This window comes from Pogona vitticeps, chromosome 11, assembly GCF_051106095.1.
Source record: "Pogona vitticeps strain Pit_001003342236 chromosome 11, PviZW2.1, whole genome shotgun sequence".
In the NCBI taxonomy this organism is placed as follows: domain Eukaryota; kingdom Metazoa; phylum Chordata; class Lepidosauria; order Squamata; family Agamidae; genus Pogona; species Pogona vitticeps.
In genome coordinates, this window is record NC_135793.1 from 10360143 (window position 1) to 10378456 (window position 18314).

Here is an 18314-nt window from a genome sequence, read left to right on the forward strand (position 1 = left end):
AATATGTTAGCAATCCTGTTTTCTTGGGGAATTTATTTTCCAGGGTATTTTGCCCCCATGATATCTGTGCACTAATGAAAGCCTTCTCACTGATACAGAAATTAAGTTACTGTATTTTTCTGTGTATAAGACTATGCTTTTGTCTAAAATTTTGGACTAAAAATTGAGGGTCGTCTTATACACTGAAGTAAGCTGAGGAGAGAACAAAAACAAGTGGAGGGGAAAGCAGAGATCAAAGCAATCCTGCAGCGGTTTGATCCGTTTCCCCCTACACTTGCTAAGCCCCACTTAAATTTCTTAATTTTGGATTAGAAAAGTGGGGGGCGTCTTATACATGGGGGCGTCTTATACACGGAAAAATACAGTATTTGGAAAGTACCAGCACCAGAACCGAAGACAAAATAAACCATGCCATTAGCAAGCATAAAAATGCAAGGGAAGACATGGGGAAAGGGACTGACTGATCATTTGGGGGAAAGCCTTATGCTGTGAGTATAACAGAAAAAAATAGTGACATGACCAATGCTATAGCTGGCATTTTACAGCACTAAATGTGCCATCTCAAGAAGTCCTCAATTTCTGAAGTGCCTGCTCAACCTACATATTTTATGTGTAAACAGATCATTACAAACACATCACACAAATGTATTGTATTCTGTCTTCCAAAGCAGAGTTGCTTGGTGAAAGCTTGGGAAAAAGAGAACTTAAAGGATAAAGCACAGACCTGCTTTTCTTTGTAACACACCACTTTTGGATAGGTTCATGTAAGTGTAATAATAGAAATCTGCAACGCTAGAGGCTTTGTCTGCCAGCAACAAACACCAGCCCTTCCTAAACTAAGGTCTACTACTGCATGGGACTAACCACAGTTTGCAAAAATGGAACTATGCCTGAATAGCTAACCTGATGCATGGAAGTGAACAAAGGGCACAGGAGCCAACGAGAGGGGAAGGGAAAGGTTAAGGAATGGAACAAAAGGGGCACCAGTGTAGAATGCTCTCAGAGGAGTGCATATTGGGTTGTTACAAATAACTTCCATTCATGGAAACCATATATACTTGCACACACTTGTTTGTAACCTGGAGTGTCTGGTCTATTGATTTGACTTCCCACATAGCTGGACAGAGACTTGAAAAGGGTGAAAGGTCTGTATTTATCTTGGGATTCTGAAATTGGAGAAAGAAAGCTTCAAATCAACTAGTACATGGAGTGGAGAATTAAAAAGAAAGCAGACTGTTAGGGAATCATGGAGTCTGAATAACAGAAAGTGGACAGGAGTTCCTGAGTATTTCAGATGGAATGAGTCTCATATTCACAATGGTTGGCTACCAAAGGAAGGAAGGAAGGAAGGAAGGAAGGAAGGAAGGAAGGAAGGAAGGAAGGAAGGAAGGAAGGAAAGAAGGAAGGAAGGAGGAAGGGAGGTAGGTAGGGAAGGAAGGAAGGAAGGAAGGAAGGAAGGAAGGAAGGAAGGAAGGAAGGAAGGAAGGAAGGAAGGAAGGAAGGAAGGAAGGAAGGAAGGAAGGAAGGAAGGAGGGGAGGAAGGAAGGAAGGAAGGAAGGAGGGAGGGAGGGAGGGAGGGAAGGAAGGAAGGAAGGAAGGAAGGAAGGAAGGAAGGAAGGAAGGAAGGAAGGAAGGAAGGAAGGAAGGAAGGAAGGAAGGAAGGAAGGTTTATCATTCTTCTCTCTAAGTTCTTGATAGAACTTTGGGCAGTTTACTTCCAAAGTAAAACAGATTTAAATGAAATCTTAAATGATACACTCCACCAACAGTTGCTCGATCAATTTGCCCATAAAGGGCAATGAACTAAAGTTATTTATGTTATCTGTTGTTAAACTAAACCATTTTAGAATGGGGCAAAATTGTTCTTTTGCAAAGTGGGAGGGCACCTTGAACAAAGCTGTGCCTGATGGCAACACTTTTATAGACAAATGAACTTGATACAAGTAGTAAACATGGTGGCCATAACCAGTGAAGATCCTCCATACAGCGGCCATTTTCGATGCCTGTATAGCAAGGAATCCGTCCCTAAGCACAGCGGGGAGCCATTTTAAGCACCCGGCAGCCATTTTGAAAACCCGATGATCAGCTGTTGTGATTGCAAAAACATCGTTGTGAAGCGGATTCGTCATAATGCGGGGTAATCGTTAAGTGGGGCACGACTGTATATGTATTTCCATATCATCTAGACCTATACCTCTCCATTCCTCCATTCCTCCATTCCTCCATTTCTCCATATCTCTCTCTCTCTCTCTCTCTCGCTCTCGCTCTCTCTATGTGTGTGTGTGTAACTGTGGTTTGTCATTGTCTGCATATTACTGCATGTGCTTGGTAACCCAGCCACCCAGAAGAGCTTGGATAAAAATCAGAGCTATCTGTTGCCTCTAAATCAATGCTCACCCTCATCCTCAATTATTGGGAGGCGATCCTCCACTTTTTTTGATGGATGGCTTAATAGACTTACTTCCCAATTCCCGTTCTATAGGTATTTCATAACAGCAAATTGATTTACATCCCTGCTAAAGTAACAGCTGATGAATTAGTGAGGCTTGGTTGCTTGTGTACAAGGGAAATTCAAGTGACACAAATGAGGAAGAGACAGAATGTAATGAACCAACTTGATGTCTCTCACTGCTCTTCCCCCCCCCCGTCCCAATCCTGCCAACCTCATTTCAAATGATTGAGTTAGAGCTGTGCCAAATGATCACCCATTTAGGGTTTTTTTGTTTTTCTGAGGGGGAGTAATTGTAGTTTTAGAATCCTTGAAATGTACTTCCCACTTTTGACGGGCGGTACTTCTTACTAATCTCCTGCGACTTGGACATCGTTTTCCAACTCTGCTTGCTCAATATTGTTTTTATTTGATATCAGGCAATCAGGAATCATGTATGGGCAATTATGATGTCATACTGAGACCTTGGTAACTGGATTCACCTGCCTACTGAAATTCTTGAAAGCAAATGATGCTAACTAGGGAATTAATTTTTTTATTTACTTTTTTGGACTATAAATCCCATAATTCTCCATTTTGGGAGTTCCATTTGAAAGAGGCCTAAATGTGGCTCATCTCAGAGGAAGGCCTCAACTGGAAGGTTATGAAGCCTGGCAAGGCCTAGTTCTACTTAAGATTCCTGTTTGTGACTTTATATGAGCGGAGAGTGGTCTCTCTCTCTCTCTGAAGTGGAGGATAGGTGGAGCTAGGCCTAGAGGCCTTTCTCCCAGATGAGTCACATTTAGGTGCTTGTAAAGTGCCTGTCAACAGAATTCCCAAATTGGAGAATTATGGGATTTGTGGACCAAAATATCGAAAAATCCCACTCCTAGTTCTAATTTAGCTGAGGGTCAGGCATCTGGGAATGGAGATAGTTTATCAAAACCAGGGGAAAGCAAGAATGGAATAAGGCTTTTTTTTAAAAAAAAAAAACTGATGCCAAAAATTGTGAGATGCAATGGATAAACACCAGGGCAATATTTTGGACCTCCAACCTAACTCATGAAATTCATGACAAATCATCCTTAGGAACAAGATCACAGTACCCATTTCATGGTTTACAGGAGATTTGAACCCACGTCTTCCAGGTCCCAGTCCTATACTCAAACACAAATAGAAATAAAAACCAATTGGCTAGCACCCTTTCGGTTTATGTTGGAATTCTGCACTATCCAATATAAATAACTTCTTTGGCTTTCCAATATGGATCTATCACTTAGTGATTGACACAATTGCTCCTAAGCATGGCATCTTGCTGGATGAAGCTTGTTTGGTCTCTTAGTAGTATGATGAAATTTATCAATGAAGGGTAGAAAACGTAGCTAGAAGAACACAGTGTCTCTCCAGGGACACTGGAGAGAATCCTTGACAATGCTCTGATTTGTAACATCCATTTGATAGCATCATTTGCATCCAGTCCAACCTGGCTGCTACCGTCATTACAGTACAAACCCTGGATGCTGCTGCTCCTGGACCAAACCTTTGCATTGATTTAGATGAATTCACTCCTCGTAGCCTGAGAGGAATGATTGGTGGAGTGTAGTCTATTCTATGTCTCCTTGATATTCAACTGAGAGATCATACGCTGGGTTTCAGAGGTAATTAACATACAGAATGGCAGGCCTGTCCTACTACTAGGTAGAGTGTAACAATTGCCCCAGGCAGCAAATTCAAGGAGAGAGAAGTACAGACAACTATTTGCACAATCTCTTGTTTTGGAGGACAGAGATGCACCAGCCATGCGGTCTCTTCCATAAACAAGCCGGTTGCCCTCAGGTGCTGCAGAGGGCCTTTTGACAACACCAGTGTAGGTGTAAACTTCAAATGTAAGTCCAGTTCACAACTGCCTGTGGAGGGGAGAAGAACTTAAAAAAACAGTCTTTTGCCTTGGGCTGCAAAATATTTTCACTATGGAAGATAGCCTTCATCTCCAGTCTGTTTCTCCTTTACATCTGCAGACTCCAGTGGCAGTGGTTGTATTAACACATGCCTGCGTTTTTCATTCTCTTTCCTGACTTCTAATCAAGATGCATGAATGCTGGATTTAATACAAAGGGTCCGTGGGTGTACTGTTCCACCTGTTATAATGCCTCAGGGCTCTTTGCTGGGAGCATATTATTTTTCTTTCTCGGATGCTATACGAATGTTGATGTAGCCCAGAATTGTAAAATCCACTGTTGACTTATGTTTAGCTTGTTGTCTAGTAAGGCATCTGGATTGTACTTTTCATACACAGTACAACCATGTGTCACCCAGCCTATCTCTGTGCAATTGATTTTTCCTACCTTAATGCATAACTTCACATTTTTTTCCCTGCCTGAACTAATTTTGCTTTTTTTTGCAGCATACTTCTCCAATCTCTCAAGATCCTCTCAATCCCATTTCTCTCTTCTGAAATATTAGCGCCCCCTCCCTCAAAATTTGGCATCCTCTGAAATTTGATAAGCCCCTACAAAACTATGATCCAAGTCATTTATATAGATGCTGAATGGCACCAGACTCAGGACAGAACATGTAGCCGTACACTTGTCAACTCCCTTAAGGAGGACAGTTAAGAAAACTCCGGCATCCCATCTGACTTAGAGGATTCTGATGCAACTAGCCACAGAATGTTTGCAGGGACAATATTCCACTACACATTGCAAGCAGAAAAATCAATATTGTAGGGGTGGAGGTGGGGAGAAGCTCAGAATAGCAACAGGACAGCCCAGTGAAAGTCACTCATCCCACCAATCCATTCCAATCATAAAAAGCATATTGTACAAAATAGCCCAGAAAGAGCTTCAGGAATCACATTCCGGGGCCTGTTCCGAGTCTGTTGAGAAGAATCCATTATTATTATTATTTAAAGAATCCTTGAAGAGGAGCTTCCAAGCTAGTGACAGCAACCGATTCAGCACTCGCACATGACTAGATGGGAGTATGACATCCAACCACTGACGTTCCACAGGAAGCACAACCCACACATAGAAAAAGAGACTGTGGTTATATGCTTTCTGACAGGCTTCCCATCATTTTGGAGAAGAGAAGACTCTGAGGGAGTATGCTGTTGTTCTGTGCCTTCAAGCTGTTTATGCTTTGTTTCATTTTAATTCTACAACGGATGATTATATTCCCTGAGCCATCTTACTAAGAATCCATTCTGAAGGAGTTCTTCTAATATGGCTTTCCTGCTTGGAGTAGGTGCAAGGATGTTGTTCCTGGGGGTGTTTGGGGGCTGCTTGCATCAGTTCCCTCTAGCCAGATGGGACAGGTGAATTTGGTTGGTTGCTCTATTCAGAAGTCACTGAGTAGAGCAGTTTTTCACAATATCAATTTTCTGGCCAGTATGGGTACTGTTATCTTGTTCCTAAGAATGATTTGTGGCTTCATATGAATGTGGTTTGATTTTCCTACCTGAAAGTTGCCATTCTGGGCCACTGTGTTCCTTTCTAGTGGGTTTGGGGGCAAGAAAGGGTTAATGAAAGAGTAATATATTGAGGTTTGAGGTCTAAAATACTGTTCAATGTTTGTCCATTGCATCCCACTATTTTTGGCATCAATTTTTATTAAGAATTCCCTGTTCCGCTGTGTTTCACTCTGGCTTTTACCTAGCTCCCATTTATCTTGAACCTTAGTCAGGTGTTTGAAATTCTAGGCACCCCTTGGTTATGCTAGCTATGGCTGTTGTGAGCGCCAGTCAAACAACTGCTTTTCTCCTCTTTTTTGCAAAACTCGCTTTTAGCTTTCGAGTGCTTCGAGAACCAGCTCCTGCTATTTGCAATTAAATGGTATTACGGGGGAACAGATTTTATGTGGCAGGAAAAAAAGAGGGAATAAACAATGTGAAAACACAGGAGGGTTGCAAACCAATATTCCACTCTTGTCTGTGTTGCAGTGTTATGACATGGTCAAAAATAAAATTACAAGACAGTCTAAAAAGCTGTGAAAATGAGATTAGAAGGGCAGTCTTTTTCACAGTGAAATAGAACTTCTGGGAAAACTGAGGACAAATTCTGACACAGCACTTGTTTCATCTCTTTTTTTTTCCTGGAGCTGTGCCCAACCCTGCCCTGCCTCATATGTGCTTCAAGTTGTACAGGGGAGGAACTGAACTCTAAGTACCTGCAGAAGAAACAACATGTATCTCTAATGGCTTTGCAGATATTTAACAGTTGGTTAAATGGTGCTGAGTCCTGAAGAATCACAAACACAGAGTCAAAAGTTCTCAGAATACTTCCCCCCACAAAGAAACATCCTGAGATCTTCCTTTTACTCCTTTGCCCGAAGAGGTGGATATTTTTTCCAGCACTCTTTCTAAAAGTCTCGTCACCATTTTGGGGGCAGCTGCCTTCCTTCCACCCTGATCCTGGTGCCCTAGAACAGTGGTTCCTGACCTTGGGTCCCCAGATATTCTTGGACTACAATTCCAAAAATCATGGTCAGCACAGCTAGTGGTGAGGGCTTCTGGGAATTTTAGTCCAAGAACATCGGGGGACCCAAAACTTAGAACTACTAGGTGGTGAGGGTTGTGGAAGAAGCAAAATGGTGGATAGGCTCCATAGCAGTTCCCGTGGCTGTCGCTTATTACAGCCATGCCAAAACCAGTAATCCTTTGGGAGAAAAATAACAAAACTGTGCCACAGACACAGCTTATTGTGAGTTGTGCATCTTTAAAATTGTTGGGGGGCTTCATCTTCTGTAGGGCAAAGTCTGAAATAGTCCCTCCAATTTCTCTTCACACAAATACGGGGTGGACATTTTTGAGGGGCCATTGTGCAAACGTGTAATTCTTTCCCATTCAATGTAGTAAAATCCTTGAAAATAAGAACCCAATAAGTCAAAATCCTGAGGATGAACCGAGAGAATATGAAATGCTGATTTAATGTCACGTTTTGCAAGCTCCGCCCCACTCCACACCTACAGACCACATGCACCACCTCAGCAAGTGAGGTGTAATGTGCCGTGCATAGTTCCGGAGGAATGGCATCATTCACTGACTCACTCTCCGGGTATGAAAAGTGATGGATAAGCCTAAACTCTCCCTGCTTCTTTTTGGGTACCATGCCCAGCAGCGAGACCCTCAGGTTCTGCAACAGAGTGTTTGGAAACACTCCCAGCACTTTACCTTCTTTTACTCCCTTTCAAAATTTCTTCTTCACTATGCTTTCCATCCGTTTTACTGATTTCAGATTTTGTGCGAAAAATGCCTTACACTCCCCTACCTCTGGTATCCTGAAACCAGTCTTAAAACCTTCCAAAAGGTAATCAGTGTCTGCCCACCTGGGGTAGTCCTGCAACCATGCCTCTGATACCAAGATCTTAAATGGGCTGGGGCCCTTTGTTAAGTTGACCCCCTCTACCGTTTGTCTTTCTATTACCCCCAGACTCTTTGCTGTTGTTTCTTTGAACTCTGGCCCTAAAACACAATGAGCTGAGGTGCCAGCCGCCACACACTGAGCATTCATGTCTGAAATGACATGCTTTACGTGAGCATGCACCCTTCACATTATAATCCCAGCAGAGCAAGCGGGGTTGAACCGCCTGCCCCATGCCTACACGGGGGTTCAGATTCTGTCCAGCTCTGTCAATAAGATGTCCACTATCAAACCTGTCTCCCGAGTTAGGCCTGGCTGGCATCATATACTGCAGCCAGAGGCCTGGCAAAGGCTCATCAGATTGTAAATTCGGGTGAATCTCACTTCCCATATGAAACGATGCAACATAAAGCAACCAGGCCTGCTCTGCAAAGGCTACGTGTGCCCTGTAGATCATGTCAAGGTATTGGAACATTGACTGAGCTATCCAAGGCTGTGCCAAACCCCTGCACTGGCTGTCAAACCCAGTGGTGCTGGGAAGGTAATTTGTGGATAGGGAGTCGCCTGGCTTCCTACCAATGTACTAGTACTAGGCCAAGGAGTAGGTGGGGCCCTAAACCCTTGTATGTCATGTGTTGAGTGGAATGGTAAACTACCCTGACCACTGCCTGTCCAGGGCCAGGCAGGCAATGTCAGGAGAGTGTCTGGTGCAACCACCAGCTCACCTGATGGCAGGGGTGGTGCTGCGTCATGTTCCTGCCATACTGATAGCCTGTTGGCAACTCTTGAACTCCTTCCTGCTGACCTCCAGGCACTGCATAAGACCCAACAGCTTCTGGCGTTAGTGTCCCTTGTTCCTCGTCCTCGCTCTGGTGCTGAGGTGTTACTGCTGATGCATCTGATCCTCTCCTGGATGTCCCTGTGGCCTGCTGATCAGCGAGGCATTAAATTTTATGCCATGACCTTAAACTTAGCTCTCCTATGGCTCTTGCCCTCTCTAGCTGAACGGCGTGGTTGCGGCTCACTATTCTGTGGAGCCCTTTGTGCCACTCTTTCAGCTTCTAAAGCCAAAATCTTGTCCTGTAACTGTTGCCAAATGGGCCAAATCTCCTCATCGGAGGATGACTGAGGAGGTGAAACTTTAGGAGCTGCACACTTCTTAGCAGGCTGCTTGCCATTCTTATTATCTTGGCCCTTTCTGGAAGCCATTGTGAGCACGCAAACCCAAACCTTCAGGTGCCTAACCTCAAGCAGCTTTATCCCAAATAACTACATTTGCCTCAGCTTAAAACAACCAATTAACTATATTACACGACCCCAGATCGGTGTCATTTAATAGATTAGTTAATAATGTACAAATTTACTATATAGAATTCAGCTAAAACCCTTTTACCAAGCCCCTTCCAGCTGCTGCTCGGGCTCAACTAAGCTCCTTCCTCTAAGACTTATGTCTACCAACCTTTCCTTTATTATTTTACTTAATGTACTTCCTTTCAGTTATATAGCTATTATTTCCTTATTATTTGTAAATAATTTTATATAATTTATTTTATTAATATTAATATTATTAACTAATTAATTGTTGTTGTTACAGATCAAGGCCCACTGGGTTAATTTGCCCAATCCCTAATGGGTGGAACCCAACTCCAATTCACCCCCACTCCTGATATGGAGTTAATTAATTATCTATAAGTCCTAATATTTATACAATACTGTCTAATTAATCAATGCAAATTAATTAATTAATGTATCTATCTATTTATTAATACTATTTAATTCCAAAGCATGGGCACTCAGGCTGCCAGATGCCTGTCTGGCCAGGCCCGAAGGGCCACGCCTCCCCACCTAACGTGATCTCCACTGCCCATCTCAACAATAAACTGAAGGAAATTAAATTCTTCTGTAGAAACACAGCTCCTTGATTCAAGAGCTGAAACCCGGTGAATCAAACCATAGAGGGGGGTGCCGATGCAACCCCCTTTCCAATAAGTGAGATCATCCAAGCTGCCGAATGGAGCTACACAGTTTAAATTCAGTCCAAGCAACGGAGCTCCGTCCTCCTTCTGTTGACAGCAAGGAAGAGGTCGAAGAGAGGGGGGAATGCCCCTTACGTAGGTCACTCCTCTCCCCCCTCCCTTCCCGGGTCGCTCTTGTGAGACTTCCAGCATCTTGCGATATCCTGAGAAGGAGGCATTGGCGACCCACGCTGACGAAGCATGGCTCACCAGCAGATTGAACATTACGATTGTTGTGTCACAGAATATCTACCTCTCCCCCATTTCCTTGATGATCTTTAATAATAATGTGCTGTCCAGTCAATTCTGACTGATGGCAACCCTTTTCAGGATTTCAGAAGTGGTTTACCATTATCTTCTTCTGGAGGGCACCCTGAGACTGTGCAGCTGGCCCAAGGCCACCCAGGCTGACTCTTCTCCCAGGAGGTCCAGTGGGGAATCAAACTCCTGCAGTCAGATACCTAAACCATTGAGCTATCCAACCAGCTTTGTGATCTTTAAGACAAGCCTATCATTTTATGGACATATCTCTGGAAAAGAAATGCTTTCCCTGACTTGTATTAGTTTGCTCGTTGCTCTGGAAGAAGTCTGCATTAACTGTTAGATTATAGGACCTCACTTTGCACCAGGGGAAATAAAAGAAAGCATGGGTAGCATTCATATCAATGACAATTCAACTGTGCTTTCTCAATCAGGAGTTTGATCAAGGCACCCCATGATGTCTGATAAACCAACAGATTGATCAAGGAGCTCTCTGATGTGGGAGCTGAGAGATAGCCTCTTTTTTTAAACCATAAAGGGGGCCAAGGGAGGGGAGAAACAGAGAAAGCTTGAATTATAATCATTTGCTGAGAAGGTCCTTGATGGCTCCTTTATCATTATGACTGTGCTTTTGAGCTTTTACACTGCAGGAGACTTAGTCAATGGCACAGACTTTATTGTCTTTCTGCTCTTTGTGAACTTAGTAACGGCTTTGGGGATTTAAACATGAGACTGACAGCTCCCACTGGAATTTTGATAATAATTTTTTTATTAAAAAAACATTCAGGTTCCCAGTCCTCATTGTTCCAAGGGTGTGGACTGAAAAAACAGGGAAGGTTTCTGTTCAATTTATAGGCATCTGAAACTGGAGACAACTGGGATTTCCAGTGGTTGAGTCAATGTCATCCCATAAAACTTGTCTGCAGAAGTCCACAAAAGTTCACATTAGAATATAGCAGTCTTTAAAGTGTCACAACATTTTTGTCTTCTTTATTTTTATTTTGGTTTTGTCTGATATTTCAAAGAAATTGAGAGCTAAGTCAGAATTTGAATCTGGATTTCCCTGGTTCTAATGTGACACTCTTAACCACTCCATCATTCTGGCCGAATTCACAGAGTACGGAGCAGGAATATAAATCCTTGCATGCCTGAACTTGCATGAAAGGACAAGAAACCTCAGCAACATCTTTGTGGGTCATTGGGTGCAGCCTCCTGATAGGGCAGGAAATCTACAGCTGAAGCATCTCTGATGGGTGACTATATAATGTTAGCTTTAAAATTTCAATCAGCCTCTGAGGTAATTGATTTCATAGTCAAATAGGTCTTACTGTTAAGTTCTTCCTAACGTTTAGTCAAAATCTCTTTTTTTGTAACTTGAATTCATTATTTCTGTTCTTATCTTTCTGAGCTGCAAAAACAAAGCAGCTCCATCTTCTATGTAAGACTCTTTCAGATACTTGAAGATGGCTATTATTGCACCCCTCAGTCTTCTCTTCCCCCGGCTAAACATGTGAAATTGTTACAATCTTTCCTCATGGGGATTAGTTTCCATACCTCTTATCATTCTGTTTGCCATCCTCTGGATACATTTCAGTCATGCTGATATCCTTCTTAAAATATAGTGCTCAAAATCAGACACAGTACTCTAGGTGAAGTTGGATCAAAGTACGGCAGAGTAGTACTATTATTGGATTTATACAGCCTAGTATAGCAGCCCCTTTTGTTTTGCTGCTGTTGATTCATAATTGTCTACCAGGATCCCTAGAAATGTCTCCATGAATTCAGACAACGTATGGATGTTCTGGATGGAGCAAAAGTCTTTCTTCTCGTGCAGCTGGGAAGAAGAAGAGATTTTGTGGGAATTTACATCCAACCTTTTCTTTCTGTAAGAAAATTACTTTTCTTCAAGAAAGGTTTGAATTAATCTTTTGTTTTTTGTTTTTTTAAATACAACATCTAGAAATCCCCTTGATGCGTAACTTCTCCCACTCCTGGAACGAAGAAAGACTAAAAATAAACCATGCTATCATGAGAGATGAAAAAGCATGGAAAGCTACAGAAAATGTTACTGCACTATGTGAGACAAGTGCTATGTCGTGTGGATGCTGATAAAAATACCTATAATATTTGTTTAGAACCTAGTACTTTAAAGAGGGCAAGAACACTGGGAGACCCTGAAATTGACAAGAACAAAAAATTTAAAAAATACTCTTTACTTCTGTAGTAGAGTGTTAAATAAATTGGGAGGAAAATACAAACAAATGGATACATCAGACCCCTTCTATATCCCTTACTAGTTCAGTAGGGTTAACATAGAGGTATTTGATCAGCATCTACAGAGACATGCAGGCCTTATAATGGATAATTCAGTCCTTGGAAAACATTAATCTTTACAGAGCCCTAGGGAAGGAGAAAGCCCTAGCCTCCAAGGTACAAGCAAATTAGACATTTCTCTTGGTTATTGCATTAGCAGCTGATTTGGGATTGCCTCCTGGTCCTGCATACAAACACCAAGAATCTTTTAGGTCTGGCACTAGCTGCACAAAGCAGAATGTTCAGAATAAAATAATCTAGAAAGCCATGAACTCTCTAAAGAAATGCTGTCACACTGGTGAATATGTTTCATCTGTGTTTTCTGGGGATGGAGCGGTTGTCAAATCATGCTCTACAACCAGCTTGTGAAAAGAAAATGAAGGAACACATTTTTCCATTTGAAATCTCTCAGGGAATTAAGGAAAGTAGAAAGGACAAAGTTGTGACAGTCACCGATGTGAGGCAACTGCCACCCTTACTGACAAAACATACCTACAGGCGCTTTCGATTTTTTAGTGTTCAGTTGATTTATCCTGATCAAAAATGCTTCTAATTGGCAGAATGCAAGCTGTTGGCCCATTTATATCTATACAATTGGTATTTAAAAGATATGTTGACATTGTCGAGGAGTATATTTGTACAACTAAAGCTAATGCCCATTCCTGGAGACATCTGATCTCCCTCAGTGCAGGGAACACGTAATCCTGCTGTTTTACTAGCCCATTAGTTGCCTATTCATCTCCAGGCCCAATTCAAAGTATCAGTCATCATGATCTATAAAGCCCTGTGCCATATGGGTCCAGGCTATCTGAAGGACTACATACAGTATTTATCCATATGACACTTCCCAGGTTTCAAGATTTTCAGGAGAGAACCTTTTCTGCGGCCCCAAAGCATGCCTGGTGTCATCTATCCATGTATAGGGCTTCAAGTGCTAACTCTTCAAAATCCAGTTTCGAATCTCTGTTAATATATGAGTGTGATTTTCATTCATTCATTCATTCATTCATTCATTCATTCATTCATTCATTCATTCATTCATTCATCATTTACTCCGCCCATCTAGATTCTAAATGAATCTACTCTGGGTGGCTTAAAGTCCAAGTAATATAAAACCAAGAATTAAAACAAACAATATCAAAACAAAAAAGAGCGATGAGGAAAGTCAAAATGGTAAAACACAAGAAACTAAGTGATGGAAGGGGGGGGATTACAGTTGTCATTGGGGTGTAAATCCTGCCTTGCCTTGTTCTTCCTCAATAAACATTCACATTTTTTTCCTCCATGCTGTAAACATGCCACAAGATGGTGGCAATAGGGCAGGGGGGAGGTCTCTTTTTAAAATGGTGCATTTCTGTGGTCCCTCCTGCTCCCCCCCCTACATATTGCTGTAAAATGTGTAGTACTGGGAATAAACTGTAGTATTGTTGCCTTGTTGCATGAATTTGTAAATCTATGAGCATCAGATGGTTTTTTTTGTGTGTGTCTTTTAAATCCTGCTGGTGCCATCTCTGAGCTTCTGTGTTTGTATGCATGTGCTTTGCTTCGGGACTAGAAAAGACACAGCCAGTCTTGGGAAACATCTCAGTGATATCAAAATGCTTCACACACACCTTTCTTTCCCCCCTGATAAGATCCTCACCTTTAACACCTACAGTATAGAGCAAACAGCAACAACTCTTCTTTGTCATGAGAATAGCTGTTTTTAGTTCCTGCCCACTTCTATCAAATTTACCCACTGAAAATGGGACAAATTTCCTTTCAGTTTGCGTTTGAAGAATTTACTAACATTGCCTGGTGGTCAAGAAGCAGCCATCTTGTTTTAAGTCAAAATGCCTTCCTCTCATGTCCAATGGAGAATAAATGTTTTGCCTTAAATACAACCTCCCCATTTTCTGAAGCAACAAGATGTTTTTTCCCTGAAGACATTTCAACTGGACACTGACCTCTCCTGACCTTCCCCCCCCCCTCAGAAATGCGAAGGCAACTCAGCATCAGTTCTAGCGTGCAGGAGACTGGTGGTTTGTTTTGTCTGAGCAGATATCAAGATGGCCACAGATAAGAAATGGCCACGCTCAGTCCTTGTCAGAATTGGAGCCAGGGCAACAGCGAACCTGGGTTGTCCGAGTCTTTCTTATTCCAGGATAATGACAGCCATTTACAAGTTGGTGGGTGGACAGAGAGAGTGGCATTCACTGAGTGGCAGAGTCAGCTGGAGAGAGAGAGGAGGTGGGGTGGCGGTGGCAGTTCCTGGCTCGTCTCTCTGCATTCTTGGCACACCATATTGCAGCCTCAGAGCATCCATGGCGGCGTTCCAGCAGTACAGCTTGATTTGCCAACGCTCTGTGCAGATGCTGTTGTGTGAACAAAATATAATTCCTAGGTGAGAAAAAGGAAAGCAAAAAAAGAAAGAAAAAAGTGTTAAAAGGTGCAAAGGAATGTGTGTGGGGGGGTGGAGAATACAGGATGGATTTTTAGAAAACAACACCACCAGCAAAAACACTTAGCACACATTTGGCCTTCCTTGTTCGTATTCAGAATTATTTTACAAAAGGGGGTGAGGGCAGTGATGAAGGAGTGAGAGAGAGGCCAAAATCCTTTGGAACTGAAGACTGTGAGCTAGCAATTAAACGCAGTGAGGCCCTGTCTTGCTAACTGTCCGTCATGTTGCTTGGACATGGCCCGGTCCTTCCTGAGTGCTTAGAAGATAATGATTCAACAACTCTTGGAACAACCAAGGCTCACGGAGCATTTTTGCTTGCTAGATCCAATGTTCTATCCTCAGCATTGCTCCAGGGGAAGGTTTCTATGAATTCCCCCATCAAGAGAGATATTGTCCATGCATGGCTGGAGCTCCTGAATTTTTATCTCATGTCCCTCTATCCTGTAAGTTCTAGGAACAAATAAGGAATCGTGTAATTTTTTTCCCATTTCGCAAAAATTTCAAGGCTATCCTGGGAAGAAGTCACTTATGTGCTGTTTCCCAGTATGGTGCAGTGACAGAGTGAAGGAGTAGAACTCTGGAGAACGTCGTTCGAATCCCATTGCTCAGCCATGGAAACTCCTTAAAGATCTCACTTGCTTTGACAGCCCTAGTAGGGTCTCTCTAAGCTGGTTCCGACTTGACAGCACAGAACATACAAGTGTTGTTCGTCTGACAGGAATCCTTATGCTACTACTTAAGTTGTGAACTTTTTCCTTGTTGTAATATGAAGAAGAACCTACTTATTGGAAGATGTCCGATAACTTGTCATTGCTTTAAAAAAAAACTTCCTGTGTTTTTTATATTGTGTGTAAGTCTGTTGATGTGTATCTGAACAGGTCATATGAATGTAATAAACTTATTGATTGGACGGACTGATAGTGGTCACCTAACAGAAATGACTTGTGCAGTTGTCCTCATACAGTGGTTGTTCACAAGTTTTCCAAACACAGCAGGCAGGGTAGGGAAGTGCAATGAAAGGAAAAAGGGAAGGATGGCTTAAGCATGCGTTTTGAAAGTGGAACTGTATGTGTGTCTCTTCTCTGAGCTGTCATGTTGAGTGGCAACAGCAGCAACCATCTTGCCAATCTGGCTGCCATTTTGCTTCCTTCGCAGCGCCCTGTATCTGGTGTCATTCCAAGGCGTTGACAGGAAGGGGAAGGAGCAGCCATCAGGAACAGAAAAAAAAAGAGGACGGAAAAAGTTTGGAGAATATTCTATAAAGTGGACTTCTGTTTCTAGGCGTGTGTGTGTCTGTGTGTGTATGCATGCACAGGTGTGCACATGCACACACGTGCACATGTGGTTCTGGGAATGGATGCTGAAGCAGAACTACAACAATTGTAGCTGTGTTTGGCTTTTGCCATTCAGTTACTATGCACTGCCTTGCCCTCACGCTGGTGATCTTCCCTGCTCAGGTCCCTGCCTTCTCCATTGCTTGGTCAATACAGAGCCTGCTGGACCAGTGGTTTGACTTCCAGTACTCTCACAGCTTCTGCTTCATTGATTGCACAAAAGCCTTTGACTGTGTGGACCACAACAAACTATGGCAGACGGTGACTGCAGCCACGAAATTAAAAGACGCCTACTTCTTGAGAGGAAAGTAGACAGACCTAGACAGGATCTTAAAAAGCAGAGACATCACCTTGCCGACAAAGGTCCGCATAGTCAAAGCTATGGTTTTTCCAGTAGCGATGTATGGAAGTGATAGCTGGATCATAAAGAAGGCTGACCACTGAAAAATTGATGCTTTTGAATTGTGGTGCTGGAAGAGGCTCTTGAGAGTCCCCTGGACTGCAAGGAGAACAAACCTATCCATTCTGAAGGAAATCCACCCTGAGTGCTCACTGGAAGGACAGATCCTGAAGCTGAGGCTCCAATTCTTTGGCCATCTCATGAGAAGAGAAGACTCCCTGGAAAATTCTAGCCGTCTAGAGTGGTCTGGTAGTCCAGATAGGCAGGGTATAAATCAAATAAATAAATAAATAAATAAATAAATAAATAAATAAATAAATAAAGAAAGAAAGAAAGAAAGAAAGAAAGAAAGAAAGAAAGAAAGAAAGAAAGAAAGAAAGAAAGAAAGAAAGAAAGACGCTGATGTTGGGAAATTCTGAAGGCAAGAGGAGAAGGGGACCACAGATGACGAGATGGCTGGACAGTGTCATCAAAGTGACCAACAGGAATTTGACCCTACTCTGGGAGGCAGTGGAAGACAGGGGGACCTGGCGTGCTCTGGTCCATGGGGTCACGAAGAGTCAGACACAACTTAATGACTAAACAAATAGAAAAATTCTCATAGCGGAGGAGAAAACCTGCCTGCACGCCTTATGCTGTTTTGCAATGATCACGAAAGCAAGTTTATAATCATCGTAATTGAACCAACCATAACAATATTTCCTACTGAGTTAAACTATAGATTTATATAAAATATGTATCAAATTATTCCAGGCCTTAGGAAAAAAAAGACTTCTGGAACAGACAAGAATGTTCTATTATAATGCTGTTGTATTGACATAATGACAACATTTTGCTAAGCGGTTCGGACTCTTATATTTCCCTCATGGCCAGCTAAAGGACTGAAAATTGAAATGTACATTAAAAACAGTCAATCTTTGTTTGCCAGCAATGGTGAGGAGAAATTGACTGTTTGTTCATCTACTATTAAAGAGCAGGTATTTTGTGGTAACTTGAGAACATGAGGCCAACCGGAAAGGAAAACACTGTTTCATTTGGCAATATGTTTTAAGTTAGTTTTTAAAGGGACCTTGTTCGGCTTATTAGTGTGTTGAAAGCAACCAACCATAACTTGTCATTACTTATTACAATACTGAAAGAGTATCTACTGCTTGTTAGTAATAAATAATCATGCACTGTGAAGTTAATTTTAACATATGGCAATGCTTGCCTTCTCTACAGCTAACATGATGAAACTGAGGCAGATGAAACTGAGTTCTTTGGATAAATCATGAGAAGTCAAGACTCACTGGAAAAGACAATAATGCTAGGAAAAGCTGATGGCAACAGGGAAAGAGGAAGGCCAGATTCATTCAATAAAAGAAGCCACGGTATTGACTTTGCAAGATTAGAGCATGGCTGTAATTGAAAGGACATTTCTTCAGAGGTCACTCATTTACAGGATCACCTACATTACTACAGTGCAAGAAGAAGATAAGGGGGTATTGCTAACACAGTGTCTTGAGCATGGTATGTAGAAGGAGATTCAGGAGGCAGAGATATTCATGTGTCTAGTTTCCAAGTGAGAGCTGGACCATAATGAAGGCTGACCGCCAAAGAATGGATGCTTTTGAATTGTGGTGCTGGAGGAGACTCTTGAGAGTCCCCTGGACTGCAAGGAGGACAAACCTATCCATTCTGAAGGAAATCAACCCTGAGTGCTCACTGGAAGGACAGATCCTGAAGCTGAGGCTCCAATACTTTGGCCATCTCATGAGAAGACT

The 18314-nt window shown here is 42.3% G+C and overlaps 1 long non-coding RNA gene across 1 annotated transcript in view; it reads right to left on the reverse strand.

Moving 5' to 3' along the window:
- Positions 1 to 18314, reverse strand: part of LOC144584457 (uncharacterized) — an 855455-nt gene that overhangs the window by 346616 nt on the left and 490525 nt on the right. The window lies entirely within an intron of this gene.